We start from the raw sequence: 25,274 nt of genomic DNA, 5'->3' as shown, positions 1-25,274 counted from the left end.
AATTTCTATGCAGTTTCTCTATGCATGCTCAGAATCCTCTTTAAGCACTGAGACTGGGTCCTAACAATTTAATATGAAATTATGTTTCAGTTATTAAAAAAAAAACTTTAATGGCAAGGCACTTGGATAGTACCAGTGCTGCTTACTAAACCTTGGGGAAGTGATCACTGTGGTTTAAGCTACTGGTTTTCTTTTCAATCGTAACAAGGAAAACTTTAAAATAGTCGTGAAGCTTAAATTGGCTTTGTACCTCTGCTATACCTTGCTTACCACTCCCTCCCTCATGTTTCTTTATCAGAGGAAGTCCATCATGTTTAGATTATTTAATCAATTAACATTTACTAAGTGCCTGCTGTGTTCCAGGCACTATGGTAAATGCTGGGAATACAACAAAGAGGCAAAAGACAGTCCCTGTCTACAAAGAGCTTACATTCTAATGGGGAAGACAATATGCAAATAAATATATACAGAGTAAATAGTATACAAAATAAATAGGAAATAATTAATAGAGGGAAAAGGGCATCTAGGTGCACAGTGGATAGTGTGCTGGCCCTGGAGTCAGGAGGACCTTAGATCAAACCCAGCCCCAGACACTAGCTGTGTGACCCTGCTTATCAAATAGATTTTGTCCTTTATTCTCCTTCTTTTGAGCATTTTAAGTATATTTCAACTGAATAGAACAATTTATAAAAAATGTTTTTCTTGGGAGGGTGCTGAGAAACAAAATTGGAAAGCTTGCATTATTAATGTGAATGTAATTGTAGATAAAAGTTCACCTCTCTTAAAGCCACCTATCTGTTATTACTTCATGCAAAGAATAAATATGGAACCTATAGTGTCTCAACTCTGTCACTTACAATCTGCATAACCCTGGACAAATTAATAACCTCTTGGTGCATCAATTTCCTAAAATTGAGTAAAACACCTATAATAGAATTAGTCTTAAGTCTGAGATCCTGTGATTCTATGATCTCATTAATATGAATTTGCAAAGTTATTAAAAGAGTACATGTTGTGACTAAAAAAGTTGAACTAAAATTAGTCACAATAGTATGAGGATAGCTCAAGGAAAGATAGTTGTCTTAATGTGGTCTTTGTGGAAAATGGGAAGTGTAAGGAGTGACAGGTTTCCCTTTTGACAGAGGAATTGCTGAAGAAAAAGTTAAGTGATTATCAGATAAATAGAGTGCCACCTGTTATGGAAGGGTGGAAAGCCAAGTTAGAAATAGAAATAAAATGGATGAAGCTTAGTTTGAAAAGCTGTACATCTTCAAATCTACAAGATTCCATGATCTATATCCTTGGGAACATGGTGCCTGATATTGCCGTTATTATTTAATATTTTTGAGAACTCATAGAGGACAAGAAAAGTCACTGATTATTGTAAAAGGGCAAATGTAGTATCCATCTTGGGGGAAAAAAAGTGAAAAAGACGACCCTGGTAATTATAGACAAGTCAGCTTAACTTCGATACCAGGCAAGATACTACAACAAATCATCAAACAATCAATTTGCAATCATCTAGAAGAGCGGAAGGTACTGGGTCGCAACCAACATGGCTTTGTGAAGAGCAAATTGTGCCAGACCAATTTAATTTCCTTCTATGATAGAGTGACAGGCCATGTAGATAAGGGGGAAGTAATAGATGTAATCTTTGGGACTTCAGTAAGGCTTTTGATTCTTCCCCACATGACATTCTCATCAACAAACCAGGAAGATATGGCCTAGACCCAATGACCATTAGGTGGGTACAGAGATAGATGGAGGTTCATGCACCAAAGTTGATTATAAGTTACTTGCCATTACCCAGAGTGGGAGGAGCGTAGAAGGAGAAGCATAGGGTGAGGTAGGGTGGGGGATGTCACATGTACCTGGTAGAAAGCTGGTATCATTTAAAAAAAAAGTATTTCTATGATTTTATTCTTAAAGGACAGAAAATGGGGTTGATATAAGAGTAGACTTATAGAGCCAAATTACTTCCGTGGGTGAAGAAAGCATCATTATTTCTCTGTTAGAAGCAGCCAAAAGTGTAGAGTTTAGAACACTGGGTCTGAAGTCATAAAGTATTGAGTTCAAATCCAACCTCAGACATGTACTAGCTCTGTGACCCTGAGCAAATCATTTAACCTCTATTTGCTGCAATTGCCTCAAATATAAATTTGAAGTAACAATTGCATCTGCCTCCCTTGGTTGTTGTGAGGATCAAATGGGATAATATCTGTTAAAAAAAAAAGCATTTATCACAGTGCGGGGAACTTAGTAGGCACTATACAAATGCTTATTTCCTCCCCCTTCCTTCCTTTCTGCTGAATAGAGTGGATCATAGAGCACATACATAAAGATCAGAGACAGATTAAAGAACATCTGACCCAGCCATAAGGGCAGCTAGGTGGCTCAGTGGATAGAGTGCTGGGCCTGGAGTCTCGAACACTTTATCTTCCTGAGTTCAAATCTGACCTCAGACACTTAGTAGCTTGTGTGGCCCTGGGCAAGTCACTTAATCTTATTTGTCTCAGTTTCTTCATCTGTAAAATGAACTGGAGAAGGAAATGGCAAACCACTCCAGTATCTTTGCAAAAAAACAAAAACAACAAAAAAAATAGTGTCACAAAGAGTAGGATGCAACTGAAAAATACCTGGACAAGCTAGGCACTCCACTTCTTAGATTAGGAAACCTGGACTAGATTTGCCAAAGGCCTCTCAGCTAGTGGTAGAGATGGGATTTGGGCACATATCTTCTTACTCCTAATACAGCACTGTTTATACCCCTCTATGCTGCTACCCTGCCTCTAGACACATGAGTCTTTTTGTGCACAAGCCTAGCAGTGCAAGTACAAAGAGTGGCTGGACAGTGATCTTGACAGTGGGTTTTGCTGGTCTAGTTTTAGTCCACTCACCCTTCATCCTACTGTCCCCATAGAAACTTCCTCTGGAAGCAATGTGAGGCAAGTTTCCTGGTGCCCATGTGGGTTAGGGCCATGACTGAGAGACAGTCTGTCCTTGAATTAAGCAGAAATCCAAGAACATAAGTGTATTTTTTTAAAAAATTAATCAAGATGTCATGTTACAAGTATAATAGCGGGGAGGGAAGAAAAGGAGAGAAGAAGCATTAAGCACCTACTGTGTGCCAGGCACTGTGCTAAGTGCTTTACAAATATGAACTCCTTTGATCCTCCCAACAGCTCTAGGAGGAAGGTGCTATTATGATCCTCATTTTGTAGTTGAGGAAACTGAGGCAGACAGAGCTTAAGCGGTTTGCCCATGCTCACCCAACGAGGAAGTTTCTGATCTGGCTAATAAGGGGGTCTGATGCATGCACCATCAGACTTCATCCTCCTGCTCAGCTGCTACAACTTTCACCTGAGAACAGTGAGCTGATGGGACCATTTCATTTCAGGTGACAATGAGGACTATGCACCTTTTTTTCCCTTATCTTCCTTATAGAATTGGGAATAATCTTATTTGCTTTGCAGATAATAAAACTTGCATTTATACAATACTTTAAAGTTTGCAAAGATACATATACATACATATATGTATACATATATACACACACATATAGATACATATATACACATACATGCAAATATACATACAGCATACACACATATATACTTAAATTGATCAACCCTGTAAGGTAGGTATTGTTCTATAGATATTATTTCCATTTTACAGATGAGGAAACTGAGGTGAACATAGGTTAAGTGCCAATTTGAACCCCAGTATTACTTGGAATCAATCCACAATGCCACATTACCTCTCAGATTTTCTGGATGAGGTTGTCAGTACTTTAAGAGATAGGAATACATATTTTATTGGCTTATAAAAAAAATAAAATTTACCAGAAACTACAGACGTATGTAGTTTGCATAAAGTGAGACACTGGGTAGAGATGTTAACATACAAATTATACATATATATATATATATATATATATATATATATATAAATCTTGGTGTGCCATACTTGGATATACAACTGCCATAGTATTGTTTTTTAAGTTTAACAAAGAGAAAATTAGAGTGTTTAGGAGGACTGCATCATGCAACATTAATTTTCTAGAAATTATCTGTGCAGTGCATTATATTGGCTTATTTGGGATAATTTAATCTTAAATTCTTATTAAAATAATAATAATCTTAACAAAATATTGGTAATAGGCCAGAAAAAATGGATATTAAGTTATTGAGCCACTGAGCTGGATCTTGGGAACTATGTTCACTTTTTTTTGGTATTTAAAGTGCTTAATCATAAGACAGTGTCTGTTGGATGTCTCCATGTACTAGAATTAGAAAAAATGGTTTGGAACCAAGTACTGGTTGAAGAAGGACATCAATCCATTGTCAATATTGGTGAGAGATGCCTTTATTGCAAGAGCTATTGCTCTTTTGTTGCATCTTAAGTGGTAACTGGGGGAACTTCCTTGGCATACTCCTGCATTTGGCCTAAAGCAGAATTCATAACCTGGGGTCTGTGAATTAAAAAAAATTATTAAAACTATATCAGTGTAATTTGTTTCTTTTGTAATCCTATGTATTTTATTTTAATAAATTTAAAAACTTTATTCTCAGAAGGTGTCTATAGATTTCACCCAATTGCTTTGATTTGCCCCTCTTTGCTGGTCAAAGAGGTCCATGGCACAAAAAACATTTAGAATCCCTATGGTAGAGCAATGTTTCTTAATTTTTTTTCCTCAATAACTTTGTGAGAGTTCCTATGAAACTTAATTTCACTTTCTGAACCATGCATATGAATACACCTAAACTTTCAATTGCGTATAATTCCATTTAGGGAAGCAAGAAAGGATCATACAGTAGGATCACAGATTTAGAAATAGAAACTAAATAGTAACTTTATTTCAATCCAGTGCAACTGGATTAAGCACCTACTATGTTCAAAAGTACAATGCTAGGTGCTAGAGATTCAAAGACAATGAAAAATCTTTTCTGTTCTAAAAGAGCATGGGTTCAAATTTGTGGGTATGGAATTCAGGATAACTATTTCTCCTAGGGTCAGGAAATTTTTTGTAACTTTAATTATATCACCAATTATGAACTGACCTGGAAAACCACTGGATGTGTGTGTGTGTGTGTGTGTGTGTGTGTGTGTGAATGTGTGTGAATGCTAGTTTCACTAAGTAGACCCCAGTTCCAAGGTTCTTTTTTCCTTAGCATGCAGAGGAAAGTAAGAGCCAGAGCAAAGGCTAGGCAAAGAAAACAAGGCAATTGCCCATCGCTCTCCTGGTTCACATTCCCACCTTTGTTGTGCCTACATGACAGGGAGGGGGTGGGGCGGGAAATGCCCATCTTGCTTCTGGAGAAGAACCAAACTAGATCAAAACTAAAAACAGAAACAAAACCAACCACAGTAGTTTCACTAAATTCAATTCTTCCCCCTACTCTCATCTTTATTAGAGTGTGGGTATAATAGCATACAAAAGTATAATAATATTTTTTTCAGAATAAAAATTAAGGTTGTACCTAGACATTTGGAGAAACAAAAGAACTGTAGATTTGAATCAAATGATTATAGAGTTTGCCTATGTATTTATGCGGGGATGAGACATACAATTTTACTTGCACTAAAAGGACTTGGGTTCCAGCCCAATCTTTGTTATTTATTAAATGCGAAATTCGCAGGAAATCATATAAGTTCTCTTAAGCCTCACTCTCCTTCTCTGTAAAATAATTCTTGTGCTATCTATCTCTTTTGGGTTGTTTGGGGGATCGAATGAGATAGTGTGAAGTATTTTTAAGCCCCAAATTGTTACTATTGCTATTTTTATTAAAATACCCTGGCAGATACTTGAAAGGATTGGAAAGTTGACTTAGGCCTTCTTATTTATAGATATCCTCTTAAAATGACATTGGAATTAGAAAGATTTTGTCTTTTTGAGACAAGACAAAACAAAACAAAAACAACTCAGTGAATGCACATTAAGTGGTAATTAAATTAATTTTTTTTTTAGCATTCTAATGAAGGCCTTAAGACCAAAACATGATTTGTTTGTATTTCCAGTATCATATAATTTTAAGTTAATAACAAAGTCTGAATCCAAATTCAATTTGTACTTTATTTCAGTGAAATTTATCCAAGAATTCTGCTGGACTCCAAGCGCTCATACTTCTCACATTTTTTTCCATGAAAATCTATAATGATTAATCAGTGATAGGGACTAGTGTATATTAAGCTAGTTTACAGGCACATATTTTGGAATGTGTCATATGACAAATCTGATATAAATATCTGTTGAAAGAAGTAGAAATTTTTCAGATTGCAATAATTCAAAATGCCACCATGAGAAATAGAAACATTTTAGTTTCTATTTGTCAAAAATGTTTTACGGAGGAGGAATATAATCTCATTTTCTTTATTATTTGATGAGATTAATAAAGACGATAAATCTCTTCCCAAATCATATACAATGAAGAAGCCAAAAGTGTCTTAACCAATGTCAAGAGCAAAGAAATATAATAAGTTTCGTGTAAATATGCCACTTCCTAACAGTATTAATAAATAGGAGAATAAAGCATGTCTCTTATCTTTTTTGGCATAATTTAAGATAGTTTATTATTTCAGAGCAGCAAGAAATGAGCACATGCTAGATATCATCAACTGGTCACAGGTTTGTAAATATATCTATTCTCTACTGAGAGCAGAATTATACTAAACTCACTGCACCGAAAATAATTATGGTGATTTTCATAATTTTTTAAAGCATTATGTCTGTGACACATCCACATCATCACTGCCATATATATAAAGTTGTATATGAAAAAAATTGTTTGATAGATTGTATTCTTTACTTTTTCTGCATTAAGTTTTCTTCTACTTTGCATTGCCATCAGATTTAGATTGCTAGTTACAAATTTTAAAGATGCAATAATTGAATTTTTAACACAATGTTTAATTCTTCCAACTCCTGTGAGTTCTTCAGTTACCTTGATCAAAAGATAATGTATTCTCTAGTCTAATGTTAATGTTATGGTTGTATGATTATAAAGGTACATTTAAGAATTAATGATCATGTGCTTTGTTTAGAAGAGGAATATGTAGTTCCTGTTAATCATGGTCTCTTTCTCATTAGAGCCTTCTATGGCTTTGTGATCAATAAAATATCTTTTAAAATATAAATAATAATAAATGATTTTATATAGTGCTTTTGACTTTGCAAAAGGATTTATATTAATTACCACATTTGAGATTTATAATGACTTAGTGAAGTGGGTGTTATGCATTATCATGATCCTTATTTTGAAGATGAGCAAACTGAGTTTCATATAAGTGAAGTTATTTGCAATGGTTGTTGTATAGTTGTTTTAGTCATGTATAACTCTTCATGACTCCATTTAGGGTTTTCTGGGCAAAGATAGTGGAGTGGTTTGCCATTTCCTTTTCCAGCTTATTTTATGGATAAGGAAACTGAGTCAAACAGGGTTAAGTGACTTGCCCAAGGTCACACAGCTAAGACGTGTCTGAGGTCAGATTTGAATTCAGGTAGATGAGTCTTCCTAACTACAGGTCCAACACTGTTTGCACTATGGCTCCACCTAGCTGTCCTTTGCAATGGTAGCATAGTCAATATGTTGAAAGTGGATTTTAACCCTCTTTCCCTTCTCCATGTCCATTATGCTATCTACTATGCCCTATTGCCTCACATATGACTTGAGAGGGACTTTAGAAGTCACGTAGGATAATCCTTTCAATTTACAGATGAGCAAACAAGGCAAGAGAAATAAACTCTACCACAAAACTAATAAGCATTGGATTGTGTACTCTACTACTTAACATTGCATCTCAGCTAGATGAGGCAGTGGATGACATGCTGGTCCTAGAGTCAGGAAAACCTGAGTTCAAATCCAGCCTTAATTATTATTTTAATACATAATTAATATATGATATATCTTATATATAATATATAAGATATAAATAATGAAATTAAGATAATAATAGCACCTGCCTCTCAGGGTCGTCGTGAGTATCAAATGAGATAATAATTGTAAAGTACTTAGCACGGTGCCTGGCAAATAGCAAGCACTATATCAATGTTAGGTACTGTAGTTATTACTATTATCCAAGGATCCAGATGATAGGATTCAGCTTTATCTTGCTCACATGCATACATCTCAGCTCCACCATAGGCATGCCCTTGGATAAGTAACCTAAATCCTTTGGGTGCCAATTTCCTTGACTTTAAGGCAAAAATGTTAGATTCAATGGTCTCTCAAGTCTCCTCTAGGGACAAATAGTCCAGCCTTCATTCACTAATCTTTGTCTAGGAAGGTAGTTTAGAAATCTAGTCTCACACTTTCATTTTACTGGGGGAGAAATTGAAAGCCCAGAGAATTTAAGTAAATTGCCTTAGTTTAATTTCTTTTTAATTCTAAGATGTATAAAGTTAGTAGGTGAAGGATAAAATTCATGTGAATGATAGTTTGTTTTTGCCACTTTCTTTTCTCTCAAATAGAAAGATTTGTGAAAATTTGAGGTTCTGATGGTATTTGATTTCTGCCTATTTCTACAAAGCACTCCTAAGACTACTGGACTAATAGTGACCTGAGGGAAAAATCATCCAATTAAAACAAACAAACAAAAACTTCATACCTAAAGCTGCGAAAAATTAGATGATCATTCATCAGATACTTTATTTTTATTGCCACTACTATGTGCATGGCATAGTAATATGTGCTGCAGGAATTACAAAGAAATCTAAGGCATGGTCTGTGACCTTGTGGAGTATATAATCTGCTAGGAAGGACAAGGCATAATACCCATGGAATGTCATATGATAACTTATACCCATTTCTGAAAGAAGCTCATGTAAAAAAATATATATACACACATATATACCCATATATATACATACATATATACATACACATACATACATACATATACATGCATATATACATACATGTGTATATACATACATCTATATATCTATATATATATATCGGTTTTAATGGACTTCAACTTAAAATGAACCAACAGTATGACCTGACAACAGAAAATCTAATATACTTCTTGGTAGCATTGAGAGCCCATGATCAGAAAAGGGGAGATGGTAGTCCTAACAGAATTTGTCCTGCTTAGACAATATCATGTTCACTTCTGTTGAATGCCTTGTAGGCAAGACATTGATACCTTGGAAGGCAACCAGAATGGTGAAGGACCTTGAGTTCATGCCTATGAAAATGCAGATAGACCAGGTTGAAAAGAGGACTGATGACTATACAATAAGATCAGTTGTAGAAAGTGAGGATGTTTAGCTTGGAAAAGGGAAGGCTCAAAGCTATAGATTATGTAGATGTAGAGGGATTGGCAATTTTTTCTTTTCTTTTGTTTTGTCTTTCTTAGCTCAGCGGCAGATTTTAGAGCAAGAAAGGGAAGTTGCTGAGAGGAAGGCATCGACTCAGTGTAAGAGGAAAACAAACAAAAACAGCAACTTTTCAACAATTAGCAATATTCACTCCCTGGATGTTTTCATGCTGGACAACCACTTGGTGATACTGTAGAAGGGATTCTCTTCAGATATAGGTTTCCCAGATGGTTTCTGAGCTTCCTTCCTCTTCCAAGATTCTTTGATTCTGCAATTCTCTAAGGCAGAAGGCCATATCAGGGCAGTTGGAGATGAAGTTCATGTATCTTGCAGGAGACTGGACTTAGATAGCCTTTTAAGTTCTCCTTAAGTCTGAGACTATGTCACCATAAACTTTATTAGTAATAACTGATGACGTGAATCAGATGAGGTGGAGAGTCTTTTATTTGTCCAGGAAGGCTTCACAAGTGAGGATAGAGCTGAAACTAGGTCTTAAAGGGCTGGGGAGATTTGAATACATGCAGAAGGAGGACATTGCAGTCTAGGGGAGCAGTGAGCAAATGTTCAGAAGTAGAAAAAGCAAATGGTGAGTTTGTATACACCAAGGTGACAAGGGGAGAGGGAAGAGAATGTGCATTTAAATAGTACCTACTATGTGCCAGGCACTGTACTAAGTACTTTATAATCATTATCTCTTTTGATTCTCATAACAATCCTACAAGGTACATGGTATTATTACATCCATTTTACAGTTGAGGAAACTGAGGCAGGCAAATTGAGTGGCTTGCACAGGTCATACAGCTAATAGTGTCTGTGGCCAGATTTGATCTCAGATGCAGGTGGGAAAGATAAGGTTGGAAAATTAGGGTGTGATCTATCATGCTAGGGACATTTTTATTTTATACTGTAATTGAGGGGTTTGCCAAAGGGCAAAATCCTCCTGAGCCTTTTTTTGGGGGAGGGTGGGGGTAGGTCCTGAGTATTTTTAGAGCAGCTAGATGATACAGTTGATAGAGCATTGGGTCTGGAGTCAAGAAGACATGAGTTCAAAACCAGCCTCAGACACTTACTAGCTGTTTGAACCTAGGCGAGTCACTTAACCCTGTTTGCTTCAGTTTCTTCATCTGTAAAAATGAGCTGGAGGAAATGGCAAATCATTCGAGTGTCTTCACCAAGAAAACTTCAAATGTGTTCACAAAGTGTCAAACATGACTGAACTGTGTTTTTAGCTCCAACAATCCTTCCTGCTGTAGTTTGCTAACTCTTACTGTAATCAATGGAAGTCAATTAAGTGGGATATTAAAACTTATTAGCATATGACTCTCCATCTACTTTTCTTCCCCCAAAGTTCTTCACTATGTTGTAATTTATATAGGCATTTGTAGGTATGTAAATATTTTTTCCTTCCCTACAACTTTTTTTAACCACGTGTAGATTGCTTTGTTGGCCATAAACCATGGTATTTTGTTCTATTTACAATATTTTGAGCAGTTTCAGTAGATATGAGGGGACACTTACGGATATGTCATATTTATCAACATAATGCAACAAAAATTAATATTTGCGTTTATCTACATCTCAGAAAAATATACAAATGACCATGAAAATGATCAGCCTCCTCAAGATAGACCCAGTTTATCTGGTAGAGAATTTTAACATCTGAACAGAAACCTGAGTAAAGTTACTAAGTAAACATTTTTCATTTAGACCAGAGGTTGCAAGCCATAGCCCAAGGGCCAACTTTTGGCCAGCCTCTCTGAGCCAAGAATGGTTTTTGCATTTTAAAATAAGATGAAACTTTATTTTAAAATATTAAAACCCTTCTTCACTGGGGACAGAATAAATACAAGCTTTGACCCAGTGGCAGCCATAGTTTTGCCAGCTCTGATCTAGAGAAAATTGAGTTAGTCTAAATTAAGAGTATCTATTCAGAATGTTAACTTATTGACTGAAACTTATCATAGAAGAAAAATATTCAACAAAGAAGATGAGAGAAGGGAATCCAATAGGCTTTCTCTTAGAAGAGGCCTTAAACAGTATCTGCAGAATTTCATTTCAACCAATCAGTGTGGATCAGCAAACATTAATTAAATATACCTCTTAGGTTCTGTGTGTGGTAGCTAGAAAATGGCGATACAGATGAAAATGGGTTAAGCCCCTGCCTTCAATGAGCTTTTATTTGGTCAGAATACATAGCATGTAAGTCCATGCCCTAAATCAAAGCCTCTGGTCTTTATTTCTGCTGCGCTGGTTTAACCATTAACTGGCTAGTATTCTGGCTTGAGCACTCAGTCTCTGCTAGAAAATGCCTCCTTTTTTACAGCAGCAGAAACCCATCTGATAACAGGAGAGGCCCTTTTAGCAGCTTCTAGATCACCAGTCCAACCAGTAACACACAGCTAGTTGGCTGCCTTGCTAATTCCCTTTGGAAAGTTATCTGCTCCTGTCTCTAGCAGCAGAATCCTGACTGATAAGAGAAGAGGCTCCTCAGCCGGTAGCCAGGGCCCCCAGTTTATCAGTGTCTGACCAGTTCATAAATCAGACTGGTGTCTGTTCCTCCCCCCTCCCCCACTTAAAAAAAAAGCACACATCAAAATTTATTTCTATCATCGTAACAGTTAATACTTTAATAAGAGAACTTAACTGGGAACATTAGGAAGTTAGTTAAGAGACATTTTGCAGGCGCCTCTTCCCTTGTCAGTGACAAGGTAAGGTAATCCTATACACAGCCTGCTATTGTGAGATGAGAAACTGCCCTCCTTCACTGCCAGAGACCAGATGCACCTCTCTCTTTCCTAATCTGTAAACGACTTAAAGGAGCCTTATCTCGGGGCTCTCCTGCTTCATTTCATGCTTGATTTACTTTAATTTGTCTGATAGGGCACAAGGATTTGGAGACGGCCCATCTTTCCGCAGAAAATGTTCAGGTTTATTTTTTTCTTCCCTGGCATTGTTGTGTTGGGGGTTTTGACTTTTTTTTTTTTTAATGTGGAGGAAATCTTGCTCCAGTGCAGCAAACTGCTTGAGTGTGTTTAGATTTAAGCTACCCCAGCAGAAAAGAGTTTGTGAAGTGGTATGATTTGTGTGATGGGCCCCATTTACATTGAAATCACATTATACGATAGATCAGGACTCCTGAAGGGAGCCGTGCACTGGAGCGCCGGTGCCCACAAGATACCTTGAAAGGCCTATATATAGCAGCAACAATTGATAGGAGATTTTACAGGAGACTTTATAAATATGTAAATAGGTGTTATCTGATTGGGTTCTTTGGCTACACATCTGTACCTCAAAAGGAAGTGGAGCTGGGAGGAACGACCAGGAAAACAGGAGTTTGCAATTCCAAGTGAGTCTGAGAAATAGAAATGTCTCCCAGGTTGACAGCAGGTCAGGGTGGAGGGGCTTTGCATACTTTGGAGGTAAAGCTTCTTTGATGGGAAAGCGGATCCCTCACTTCCGCCAGAAAGGTAGAATTACCACTCGCCGTTTCCATTTGTTTTATAACTTGGCTGAGATCGGCAGCCATTGGCCTTTGACTTTTCTTGTTATTTCTTTAAATTGCTCGTGCGATATGGCACCAGAGGGAATAGCTCTTAACGTTTTTCGCATTTTAAGAAACCATACTTGCAGTGACCCAAGGGAAAGAAAATAAAGTCTTTGGTCCATTGAGCCCTTGATTAGTTATTTCCTAAATGAAAATGGAGATACTATTAAAGCAGTAATAATGTTACATCTTAATAGTTGAGGAGTCAATAAATGGCTCCCATGTGCTTCATTAAGAACTTTAATGAAGCTATTTTTGATGGCTGAACTTTACATTATCTCTGTTTTACTAGAAGACTTTTAGGGGGAAAAGGTAATATACATATACTGCACATTTTTTGCCTTCTCTCTCTTCTTAATAGATTTGCCACTCCTAAAATGTGGTTAATATAATTTTTTTTCATAAATCTCCATGGGCACCATAAACCTGAGGACGTGAACATGCATGAGAACACCCACTTGGCTAATATTACATATGAGTATGTACTTTTATGGTCAGAATACATATACTCCATGAAGATATGTGCATGGGTTATCCTGTCAGTTTCCACATTTTCCCAGCGTATTATATGTGCCCTCTACTCCTGCCTTAAGACATTACCCCATCTCTTCCCAAGGCAATAACTGAGATTAACCGGTCCTAGTTGAGCTACTACAGCTTTCCACTACCATTTAATACTGAGCTCTTCTTATCCTTTGTGTAATCCTATCTCTTTCTTGGCTCAGGTAGCAGCTATGATTACAGCATTTTGCTTCTAAATAGGTAGGTACGAATACTCTTAGAAAGCCAAACAGCCCAGATCTCCAAAATGAAGTAGAGAATTAAAACAATTTTTTTCTTATTTAAAATATAATTTTCCTTAAAAATCCTTCTATCCTGGAAAGCCCTACTTGGAGCTGAAATTGTTGCATCAGCCAGGCAAAATTTTCTCCTCGGTATTTTTTTTTTTTTTTAGAAATATCAAGGGAATGTCTTCACTTTGTAGACTTGGCCCTTTTGATTTCTTAGGCTTCATCTACATGATAGTAAATGCATTTTTTTTTTGTCAGTACAGAGGTAGCTAGGTAGCACAGTGGATAGAGTGCCGGGCCTGGAGTCAGAAAGACTCCTCTTCCTGAGTTCAGATTTGACTTCAGACACTTACTAGCTATGTGATTCTGAGCAAGTCACTTAACCCTGTTTGCCTCAGTTCTCCATCTGTAAAATGAGCTGGAGAAGGAAGTAACAAACCACTCCAGTTTCCTTGCCAAGACAACCCTAAATGGGGTCACGAAGAGTTGGATATGACTGAAATGACTGAACAACAAAAGTCAAAAGCTGTATCAAATTGGAATTTATGACCCTAAAAGACCATTTTGACAGAGTGGTAGTTAATAAATGATTTAGCCCTCTTTGTGACAAAATATAAAGTCAAATGAAGCATTTTCTGGAAAGGCTTGTTTAATTATCTGGTTTGGATGTTAGGTAAAGCTGGAGTTCCTTCACAGTCTGCCCTAGAGTGCCAGAAGGGGCTACTGAATCTTTCTTGGAAAGGACATCTTCCTTCTAGCAAATTAATGGACCCCAGAGGTCTCAAAAAGAGATTTCAAATTCCTTTAAAATGTTGATACCTTATCCCAGGGATCCTTGTAATGAATTTTGAGTTCGCTGAGTACCTACAGTCTGATTTTGGAGCAGCTCTCAGAAGTGTCTAAGAAAAACAAGTTTGTAAACAACTCAGAATCCTAAATTCAATCCTTTGAGCTCCCAAAAGTGTTTCTTGCTAAAACTGCTCTCCTAGGATTTCAGGTAGACCCAGATTTATCTCCCATGTATTGACCTTTGCAAATTTGTGAAGTGGCAATATTTGCTTCTGATGTTACCAATCTTCACTCAATGATTGTCCCTCCATTTAGTAATATCCTAGGCTGCTTGTATCTTTATGCCCTGGTTTCACCACTTATTAAGAAAAAAAAAACAGAATTCAGGAGACAAACTTTTAAATTCCTTCCTGTTTAAATGTGACTGCTGATATTGAAGGGTTTAAAACTCTTCTGGCAGAATTGGCCATAGAGGGCAGGAAGACGTGGATTTTGACTTGATATAATGAACTTAACAATCAGAGCTTCCCAAAAGTAGAATAGCATGCCAGAAGAGTTAGTGAGTTTCCCTTCACTGGAAATCTTCATGTTGAGGCTGCAGTGATCATTTGTCAGAGGTTCCTGTCCCAGTTTACACTGGACTAGTTGATCTCTGAAACCCTTCCAAGTTAGAATCTGTGACACATTGGTTATTTTTGTTTTAATCAGTCTCAAGCCAAAGATATGACTTTCTCTAATTATGTAATTTCAGACATTAACAAAGAGGTAAAGGAGATATTTTCTTTTAAGTTGCGGGGCTTAGACACATGGGCTTCACTAATGGGAACCTGCTTGCTGTCATCACCAGCATTTCCACTTTCTTTTGATGGGAGAGATATGGTCTTATAATAGTACTTTATGGAAGTATAAGCTTTTTCTTCAGGATAGTAGTTTTAGAGCTGAAAGGGAGCCCTCATCTCATAGATGAGGAAACAAACTCAGGGAAGATAAGTGACTACCCCAAAGACATATAAGGAGTAAGTAGTTGGTTTTGAACTCATGTCCTCTGACTCCCAAAAGTGTCCTTTCTTTCCCCTATATCAAACTGCATTAATAGTTCTCTTCCTTTTTTAAACACTTTCCTGACCAGAGGAGATTTACGTTTTCGATTTGTACCAGATCTCAGATATTTCAGTATCACAGTGAGACAATTAACTTAGGGCATGATGATATTAAAGCCAAAGAATTCCACACCTATAGAGGGCAGTTGGTTTTTTTGTGGTGGAAAAACCATTTAACAGTCACAAAGGTATGCTCTTTACCCTAGTCACATATCTCATAACTATAAGCAGATTAATAAAATGGAAGTGTAGACCCATTGCCATCATTGGACAAAAAACTCAGCTATGGACAAATGAAGGTAGAGCTATCTCTGTTCATGAAAAGCACCAACTATGGTGCAGCTTTCCACTGCCAGACTATTACTATCACCTACTGATTCTTGGACTAGTTTAAAATACTTTATGTGCTTATTTGCAGACTATGACTAAATGATGTTTATACAATTGCATTTTTAGCTACAGAATGAAGAACCAGCCAAATGTAATTCCTTTCCTCATTTTAATTTTTAATCTTTGGAAAGGTATAATAGGAAAACATATATACATATGGGCTTATGCACATGAATGTATATATACATACATATGTATATATCATTAAGGATCATAGATTTCTAAAGAGTCTCAAGAATGCAAAATAAACCCCTTAATTTCACAATGACTTAATACGTGAAACTGGCTGCTGAGATGTCAAAGGAGTGTTATTGTTTGTCTGTCAAGGAATTGGCCAAATACTGTATCTTTAAGACCTAAAGCCAAAATCAGAAAATATCATTTCCATCAAAACAGAAGTTAACAGCATTTTTAATAGGAAATAAATTGTTTATGGACTTCACAGTCGTCAAAATTCCATCTTCAGAAATACATTTCCCTTGTATCTAGCGAGGTTGTAATATAAACAGTTCTTGCAAGTCCCTTTTTAATAATATATTTATCAGTGCAAAATAAAAAGCTTCCTTAAGTCATAGGTAAGTTTTCTTTTATTCTTGCTTCTTTTTGATGCTTAATATCTAGAGTCCAAGAGAGGCTTGCTTCAGTGGTTTAATGTTGGCTTTTGTCCTTTCTAGTCATTTTTTTTTGTTTTGTTTTGTTTAATTAAGGGTAATGCTTGCAAAGCAGAAGGAAAGTCAGAAAGAGGGGCACATTTTGGCCCATCTAGTAATTCACAGAAGTAGGAGAGGCAGATGAGGTATATTTGGAGAATTAGATTTTTCTTCAGATTGAAAATAATTTCCCGTCCAAGATGTTTTTCAAGGCCCTTTATGAATTCTAGCTTCTGTCTTATATTTATGGTTTCACTAAAATCTCCAGGTAGAGAAATACCTGCACTCATGAATCATTTGCAGATAATAGTGGTTCAGACACACTCTGTCCAAATTGATAATGGGTATCTGATCCAAAAGGAAAGCCTGTTTTTAAGGTCTATATAAGATGCTACTGGGGGGAAATTTCCTTTCTCTCTGATCTCATGTTCACAATAATTTTGAGTAGTTAGTATCCTAACTGCAAAAGTGGGCAACAGAACTAACTATGGAGCTGCTTTTATACTCAAATCATACAATTATTCCCTAGTAGCTTGACTCATGTCTGCGTAAACACAGACACATATGCACAATTGCTCTAGACATAAGCTTTACAGAGCTAGTGTGTTCACATTTTGTTAAAAAAAATAATTGAACAGATGATGCACATCCTTCTCTTTGATCTGAAAAGGTCCTTACTCAGGTATTTTAAGCAGTCTTCATTTGGCTATAACAGGATTCTCAGTTGCAATGGTGAATTTGAATTTGATTTGCTGACCATTTTCTAAGGAAATAAACTTAAAAGCAAAAATGTCTTTGTAAGGTTTTTTAGGGAAACATAGTGTTCAAAGAGAGCCCATTTGTTCATTGACAAAGATTGTGACATGCTAATTGCATAGATTCTGACTTCCTTCCACATCCTGCTCATAGTCAGATCCAGTCATGAGTAGACTGAGTAGGCAGTTGTCTGTGTAATATGAGTTGAAGGGTGTAAGAAATGTCCCATGATCTCCAAATACCATTTCCCCCCACACTTGATAGAGAAATATATTTTCTGCTGATGTCTGAAATTCCACCATTAGTAGAATTGTTTGTGTGTGCAAAAAAAAAATGCTTTTTTTCCCCTGGAGTTCTCTTTTAAAATGTGTTTGTTACCAAAAGAGGTGATATAGTAAGTTACCATCTTCTTAGTATCTACGGTGTTTTTGTTTGGTTGATTTTATTTTGTTTTTGCTTTTGGAGTGTTGGTATCATGAGGGAGTTGGAGCTGGGATAGGAAAAGCAGATATACATAAAAGGAACATCAAATGAAATAAATAAAAACAATTTTAAAATCCATTTATTTTACAATTGATTTAGGCCTAGACTTGCTCATAGAATGAGAGGCCAATCTAATAGCTACTTTCAGTTGTCTTCAAAGAAGATAAGGAAATAAGTCAAAAGTGGGGCATTTCAATATGGCAATGAACAACAGCAAAACACCAATAAAGAGGAAGGAAGAGCAAGGAAAGAGGTCGACGATCTCTGGAGAAAAAGAAAATCCCCAATCTCAATACTACCTTTTCCTTTTGAATTCCTACACTTTGTTCATCATGAGAATTCTTATAACTATCCATGTCTGAAGCTGGAGACAAAAATTCTTTATTGTTTTTAAGACTTCTGATTGATTCAATTAAGTCAAGAAAGGCATGGTGTTGTGAAAAGCACATGGGACTGACTAGTAATCAAAAGAACCATGTTCAAATCTGAGATCTGTAAGTTTCCTCACTTCTAAATGGGAATAATAACATCTATAATACTTGTCACACAAGGTTGTTATGAGACTCAAGGGAGATGGATTCAGTTTTATAGACAATACTAGATGTGTCATGTGTTTTTACTTCATTATTTTTCTCTTTTACAAGGGAAAGTTCACTCTGGAAGTGAGCATTAGGAGTTCTCCCTCTGCTAAAGAAGTGGTAACAAAACGCATCAGTAAAATGTATTTTTTTAAAACGAGATTCATTAGTTCATTCTACATTTGTTAAATGGGAGGAAATATGTTAGATTCTGGGGAAACAGAAGCAAAAAAAGTCTCTGCTTCAAAGAGCCTGCATACTGTTGGGGAGAAATAGATACACATTTAAGTAAATTCAAAAAATATAAAATAGAGAATAATTTAAGAGAAACAGGAGCACTAGTGACTTGGAGGATCAGGAAAGACTATAAAATAGAGGAAATAGTTCCCAGACTTTAAATGCTATATAAATGTCTATTATTGTTGCATGATCTTGAACAGGTAATTTAATCATTTTGTTACTCAATTACCTCGTTTGTAAAATAAAGATATTAGAGTGGATCACTGCTAAGGACCCTTCCAGGTAGAAACCCGTGTGGTTCTTATAGCTCACCTCATCTAATTCCCTGAGGCATAGCCATGGTACTAGCAAAGTCAGTACTAAAACTCCATGTCTCCCTACTCTTAATCGAATGTATTTTTCCATTATAACACTGTTCTTAGGTCATGTGTTTCGATCTGGCAGAGCTCTCAAAAGCTGTCTAGTCCAACCCCTTAATTTTACAGATGAGGAAGGTGCCCACAAAATGTATAGTGACTCACCAGAGTCTGCAAAGGTAGTCTTTGGTTGAATAAGAGTCTTTTCTACTCATATATGTCCTTAATATTGTTTTCTGTAAGCCTTTTTTTTCCAATACAAGTCATTTTTGTTAGCAGTCTATGGTTTATGTACACAACTGTGAATCTTTCAAACGCTCTTCTGAGTTTGGTTGTTTTTTTCTTTTTCCTTTTTAAACTTAAATCTGTTTCATTTTTGGTATTTCTTCATTCCACATGGCATCCCTGAGAGCTACTTTTTTTTTTAAAGATGGGCCTTTATGGTAGTGAGATTATATATATTGAGAGCTTTGAAATTTCTCTAATATCATCATCCAAAATTTCTTGAATGCTTCTTTCCGAAGTGTAGAATCAGCTCATGGTTCATCTATAGTACCTGGCCAAGATAATGCATACTGGTAGAGTAGTCTAGTGGTCCTCTGCCCCAACTGCATACCACAGCCTTGCTAATATGTTTTTCATTCACTTTCCTTTTTTTTTTTAAATAGAGAATTAGACAAATTTCATATCATTGTGGACTTCATCAGGAGGCTCTTTAGTGTTTAGAGCTGTATACACAACATGTTTTATATATACAAGTTTTGGGGAATCTATCGCTAGTAAATGTTTTTGTTATTGTATGTACTTTACTTAGACAATTTCCATGATACTGATGAACATTGTAAATGAATATACAAGGTATTCCAAAAGTTCTAATAGCTTAAAACTGAACTAAGACTTATGGGACACCCTGAATATCTCCTTTTAACGTTTTACTATATAGCAATATTTAGTGTTTTAATGGACACAGTGTTTCATATCTGTTATGTTCTTTCCTGATCCTCCAAGTTCCTAGTGCTTGTCTCTCTTAAATTAATCTATTTTATCTTTTTTGAATTTACTTAAATGTGTACCCATTTCTCCCCAATAGCATGCAAGCTCCTTGAAGCAGGGATTGTTTTATTTTTGTCTCTTTATCCTCAGAATCTAGCATGTTTCCTGATATTCAGTGAATGCAGAATGAACAAATGAAGTAAGATCTCAGAGTTGTTTTAATTTGTTTTTTTCTCATTGTTGGTGACTTAAAGGAAGCTCTTTTGAGATAATCTCAAATTTGTAGGTTTTTTTTTCAAAAACTGTTCAAACTTTCAAACATTTTTCTATTAAAGTTATCACTGCCAGTGGTAGAGATTAGTATCAGTTTCCATTATATTTTGTATATTAGAATTTAATTGATGATATTTGAGAAAAATGTTTTTTCACCTCTAATATTTCTTCTATTTTCCCTGATTTTATTCATCCCAAAATTTTCATTTCCAAATAGTCATTCTTTTATATCTTGTAATTCTACTACTTTAATATTAAATAGGCAAAATAATTTAGGTAATATTGCCATTTTATTTTATTGGTGTCATCTAATTATGTGCAGTGCACATTAGTTCTCTCCCTTTTTTCTGTGTATTTGGATTTATATAAGACTATGTTTTGGCAGCTCTCAGAGTTGTTTTATGCATTCTGTTTTAAATTGAAAATAACTTATCATTTCTTCCTAGATTTTGTCAGAACACTAATTATTTTTTGTGAATTTATTTTGTAACCTTCTACCTTGCAGAAGGTATTAATTAATTAAGGTATTAACAATTGAGATTTGTTTTTGCTGATTCCATGAAGACTTCTAAGTACATTATCATGTAATCATCAAATAGAAATATTTTTTTCTTTCCTTTTCTAGCGTTTGTTTATGCCTCTTGAGTTATTGCTATAAATAATATTTCTATAACTATGTCAAATCATAGTGAGGAGGGGGTGTATCATTTTCATTCTATATGTAGCTATGTTTTAATATATATTCCTTATATGCAGCAAATTTTTCCATTTTAGACTCTTATGCAAACTTCTAATTATTTTCATTTTTCTGGAGGAATCTAATTCATTCATATTTAGGGTTATAATTATTACATTTTATTTTCTTACATCAAACACACAGACTTAATATATACAAACACACTTTTAAAATAGAGATAAAAGTATATGAATGTGTGTGTGTGTGTGTGTGTGTGTGTGTGTGTGTGTGTGTAACTAGCACATAACTTCTGTTAAGTTTACAATGATTCTAAGCCTAGTCTTCTTCTGTCAATTACTGGACTTCATATTACACTAATCAATTTTAGTCTTTTATTACTATCATTACTTTTGTTACTATTTTCCCATTTTTATTTGCTTTACTCTTCCCTTTTCCAGCTCAATTAAAAATGTGTCCCCTTCCCCACCTCTTCCTCATATATTATTCCATTTCAAGGATACTAATTTGAAATGCCACTTTCCAAGAAGTACAGTTTCCATTCTAATCCCTTTCTTACTCTGTACACTTTAAGGATTCTTCAGAACTTATTTGCAGGGATGCTAATTCCTAATGGGGGCTGGGGCCTGCAGTGAGAAATGTTCTGTAAATCAGGTCCATGTAACTTACTTCTATTCTTTTTTTCTTCATCACTCACCTTTTAACAATGTCATAAATAGCATCCTTTTGAAACTGCATAGCAAGACTCTGGATTTATTGTCCTAGAAAGAAAATGGCTATATCTCCCCCTCGGAGTTCTAGAAGAATCTGGAGGGATCACTGTTTTTTTTTTTTTTAATCTCCAGTGCTTTCATCCCCTACCCCCATTCTTGTGTGTGCCTTCTCCCTGTCAGTTAACCATCAATAATTACTGCCTCATTTTAATTTAACCAATTAATACATGAATTAGCTTTTACAAAGGGCTATTTACCACTAGGACACAGCACAAACAAAAGTAGAAGCTTTTACCCTCAACACCAGCAAGTATACTCTCCCCTATATCACTTCAGTCCAGGGGGAGAGTGTAAACTATTGTGTTTTTTTTTTTTACAAAGAATTCATGCCACCAGGTTCACTTCCAAGTGCAATGTCTGAATCCACTCTCAACTTAGCTGCCACTGAGGCTGCAAAGCCTGGCACTAACTCTGGTGCCTAGACCTCTGCTGGCCAACCACTGTAACCTTTAAAAGTCACAGGGTCTCTTCTTTCTCTCTCTCACTTTGGTCTCTTCCAGTCGGTGGAGTGCCTGTTAGTGCAGGCTGCGGTGTAAAAATAACTAAGTCTAAGAACCATTCCACCCACAACCAGTCATGAAAATGGCACAGAAATGGCATCAAGAAACCTAGGTCACAGAGATATGAGTCTCTGAAAGGAGTTGATCCCAAGTTTCTGAGAAACATGCGCTTTGCCAAGAAACACAAGAAGGGGCTGAAGAAGATGCAGGCCAACAACACTAAAACCATCAAGGCTGGAGCAGAGGCCATCAAGGCCCTGAGCACCAAGGCCTCCAAGGCCAAGCTCCTCAGGCCCAAGGTCCCCAAGGCCCATGCCCGGCATGCTGGCCACAAGATGGCCAGCAAGCGTCCAGGCCCTAGGGTCAGCATCAAACACCCAGGCCCCGGGATCATGAAGCCTGACTCTAAGGTGTCCAGAACCACTGACCCCAAGGCTACCAAGTCCACTGACCCCAAGGCCACCAAGCCTGCCACTAAGGTCAGTAAGTGTGATCCCAAGGCTACCAGATCTGGCCCCACGGCCACCAAATCTGATGCTAAGTCCTCCAAGTCTTATTCCAGGCCTGCCAAGTCCGGTCCCAATGCAGCCAAGTCTGATTCTAAGGCCACAAAGCCCAGTGATTCCAAGGCTGCTAAGCCTACTGACCCCAGAGCTGCCGAGTCCAAACCCAAAGATGCTGGGACTAAAGCTGCTAGTCCCAAGCCTTCCAAATAGATGCTCCAGGACAGACAGACTTGTTTAAACCCTAAACTACTGCTTTTTTCCCAGCCAGGGTATGATTATTCACTATTTTGTACAAATAAAGGAAATGGTGAGTCATAAGAAAAAAAAAAAGCTCAGAGGGTCATAACAATCTCCAAGACTTCTTCACCTAAAACCAAGAAAGTACAGCACACAAAGATGGAAAGAGAAGATGAAAATGTTCATGGACCATGTATCAGCTTCAAATTGGGAGGACCATTGGGCTCTCTCCTTTGTCACTGTTTCTTGTCAGGAACCACAGTTAGAAAAGAAAGTACTAGAAAAAAAATCGAGGACCTTGCTTTCTTTCGATCAGTGACTCTTAAATGTACTCCGAGTTTGCCCATTCAGCCGTTCAACATGTGATTAAAGCAGATTGAAACCAATTACATAATGTCTACCCATGCTCCAAATTGGGAAGTAGGGACTACCATGCTGCTTCATAACACTTGGCCACAAATAATCTTTTTTTTGAGGGTGGAAGGCAGGGCAATTGGGTTAAGTGACTTGTCCAAGGTCACACAGTGTCAAGTGTCTGAGGCCGAATTTGAACTCAAGTTCTCCTGACTCCAGGGCTGCTGCTATACTCACTGTGCCACCTAGCTGCCCCTACAAATAAAATTCAAATGGGTATTGCATATTGATGGCACCAATTGCCCATTACATATGAAATGTTCTTCCTAAACCCTATCTGAGGCATCATTTCCAGAGTAACAGATCACTATCATCTACACCAAAGTGAGTTGGTACCAAGATAAAGGACCCCATGTTGTGGGAATTTGATTCTCTGAAATATGTATCATGGATTTAATTTAGTTGCTCAAGGAATATATTGACTCATGTGGTGATGGTCAGTGATCATGCATTAAAATACTAAAGTTAAATTAATGTTGGTAGACAGTCTAAGAATTGTGTGATCATTATTAACCACAGCTTTCTTCAATGACTTCACATTACAGATACAAAAGATGGTTGTAGACAGTTAAAGATGATAGTGAATTCTCTTTTTTTGTATTTCATGAGTTGTTGTGGCCCAAAAAAGTAATGAGCTGTTCTACCTTCTATTGATAAGCTTTTCCTTTATTAATTATGTAATTTGGCCTGTATTTAAATTTTTTCCTGCTTTGTAAAACATTCTAGAATCATCATTGCTAAATGGCATCAGAATATAACAAGGTACACCTCCCATTCAGTTTGTAGTTTTGATGTATGTTGCCATGGTACATGGTTTGATTTAGATTGAATTCTTCTCTTAGAATTTTTCCCACTGTTTAGGTTAGTTTTGGGGCCATAGCTATAAAGTTAGGAAAGTGTTCCTTGTGATGCCAAACTCTTTGACAGTGTCCCTGAGTACATTAAAATGTTTGGATTCCTATTCAACTATTTAAAGATTTTTCATGTTTAAATTTCAGCTTCTGCACTTGACCTAGGAAAAGCTGGAAGTTTTTTATGCTGACATCTATAATGAAGGCATATGACCTTACTTTCAGAAATGAGCATTCTTTAAAATGTAACTATAAATAGAAGCATGGTTTTGACTACAAAATTTCTTCTTCTTTATTATTGTTATTTCTATTTTCAGCCATGCCTTAGATGATAAACATGCGATTGGTACATTATTTATTTTACTCTCAATGCATATCATTTAGTTAAACCACTCTCTTACATTACTAGCATGGGATAATTACACTTCTCTCATCTGATAATATAGCTCATTGGTGACTATTTGGTACTTAAAAGAATAAATGCTGTCTTTGACAAGGGGCACAACATAAATGTAAATTATATATTTGTCACACTTTCCATCTGTGTTTGCAAATGATGCCTACACACCTGTGAATCATCAGCATGTTCTTACAGGATTCTCTGTGCTTTTTTCCATGTGATTGGTGGGTCCATTAACATAGATGCAATCATACTCAGTATCTTTAACAGAGATTCACATCAAGGATTTTTCATGGTACAGTTTATATATTAGAATTAAAGTTTAATTTCACTAATGTGTCTGATAAAATTCTTACCCTATGTTGATTTAGTCTGTTCAAATGTCCAAACATCTCTGTAGTTTTACACCTCTCTCATGCATGAAAAATTGAGAGCGTGTGTGTGTTGATTTGCTGGAAATGAGTCATGCACTGAAATCATGCAGATTCTTTTGTGTTGTTACAACCACATAACGACCATAAGCACAGATGAAAAAGAGAGTCAAAGTTGGCCTGAAAAGAAGTGTTTTGAGTGGGAACAAGCTATTTGAAATGTGATTGTTACAAAGAAAAAAATATGGTAAAAAATATGCATGCAT

General features: G+C 36.4%; 1 protein-coding gene across 2 annotated transcripts in view; it reads left to right on the top strand.

The window, feature by feature from the left end:
* Positions 1-25,274, top strand: part of ZFPM2 (zinc finger protein, FOG family member 2) — a 584,654-nt gene that overhangs the window by 212,542 nt on the left and 346,838 nt on the right. The window lies entirely within an intron of this gene.

This window comes from Trichosurus vulpecula, chromosome 1 (assembly GCF_011100635.1).
Source record: "Trichosurus vulpecula isolate mTriVul1 chromosome 1, mTriVul1.pri, whole genome shotgun sequence".
Taxonomy (NCBI): Eukaryota; Metazoa; Chordata; class Mammalia; order Diprotodontia; family Phalangeridae; genus Trichosurus; species Trichosurus vulpecula.
Note: the sequence above shows the minus strand (reverse complement) of the source record. Positions and strands in the feature narration are given on the sequence as shown.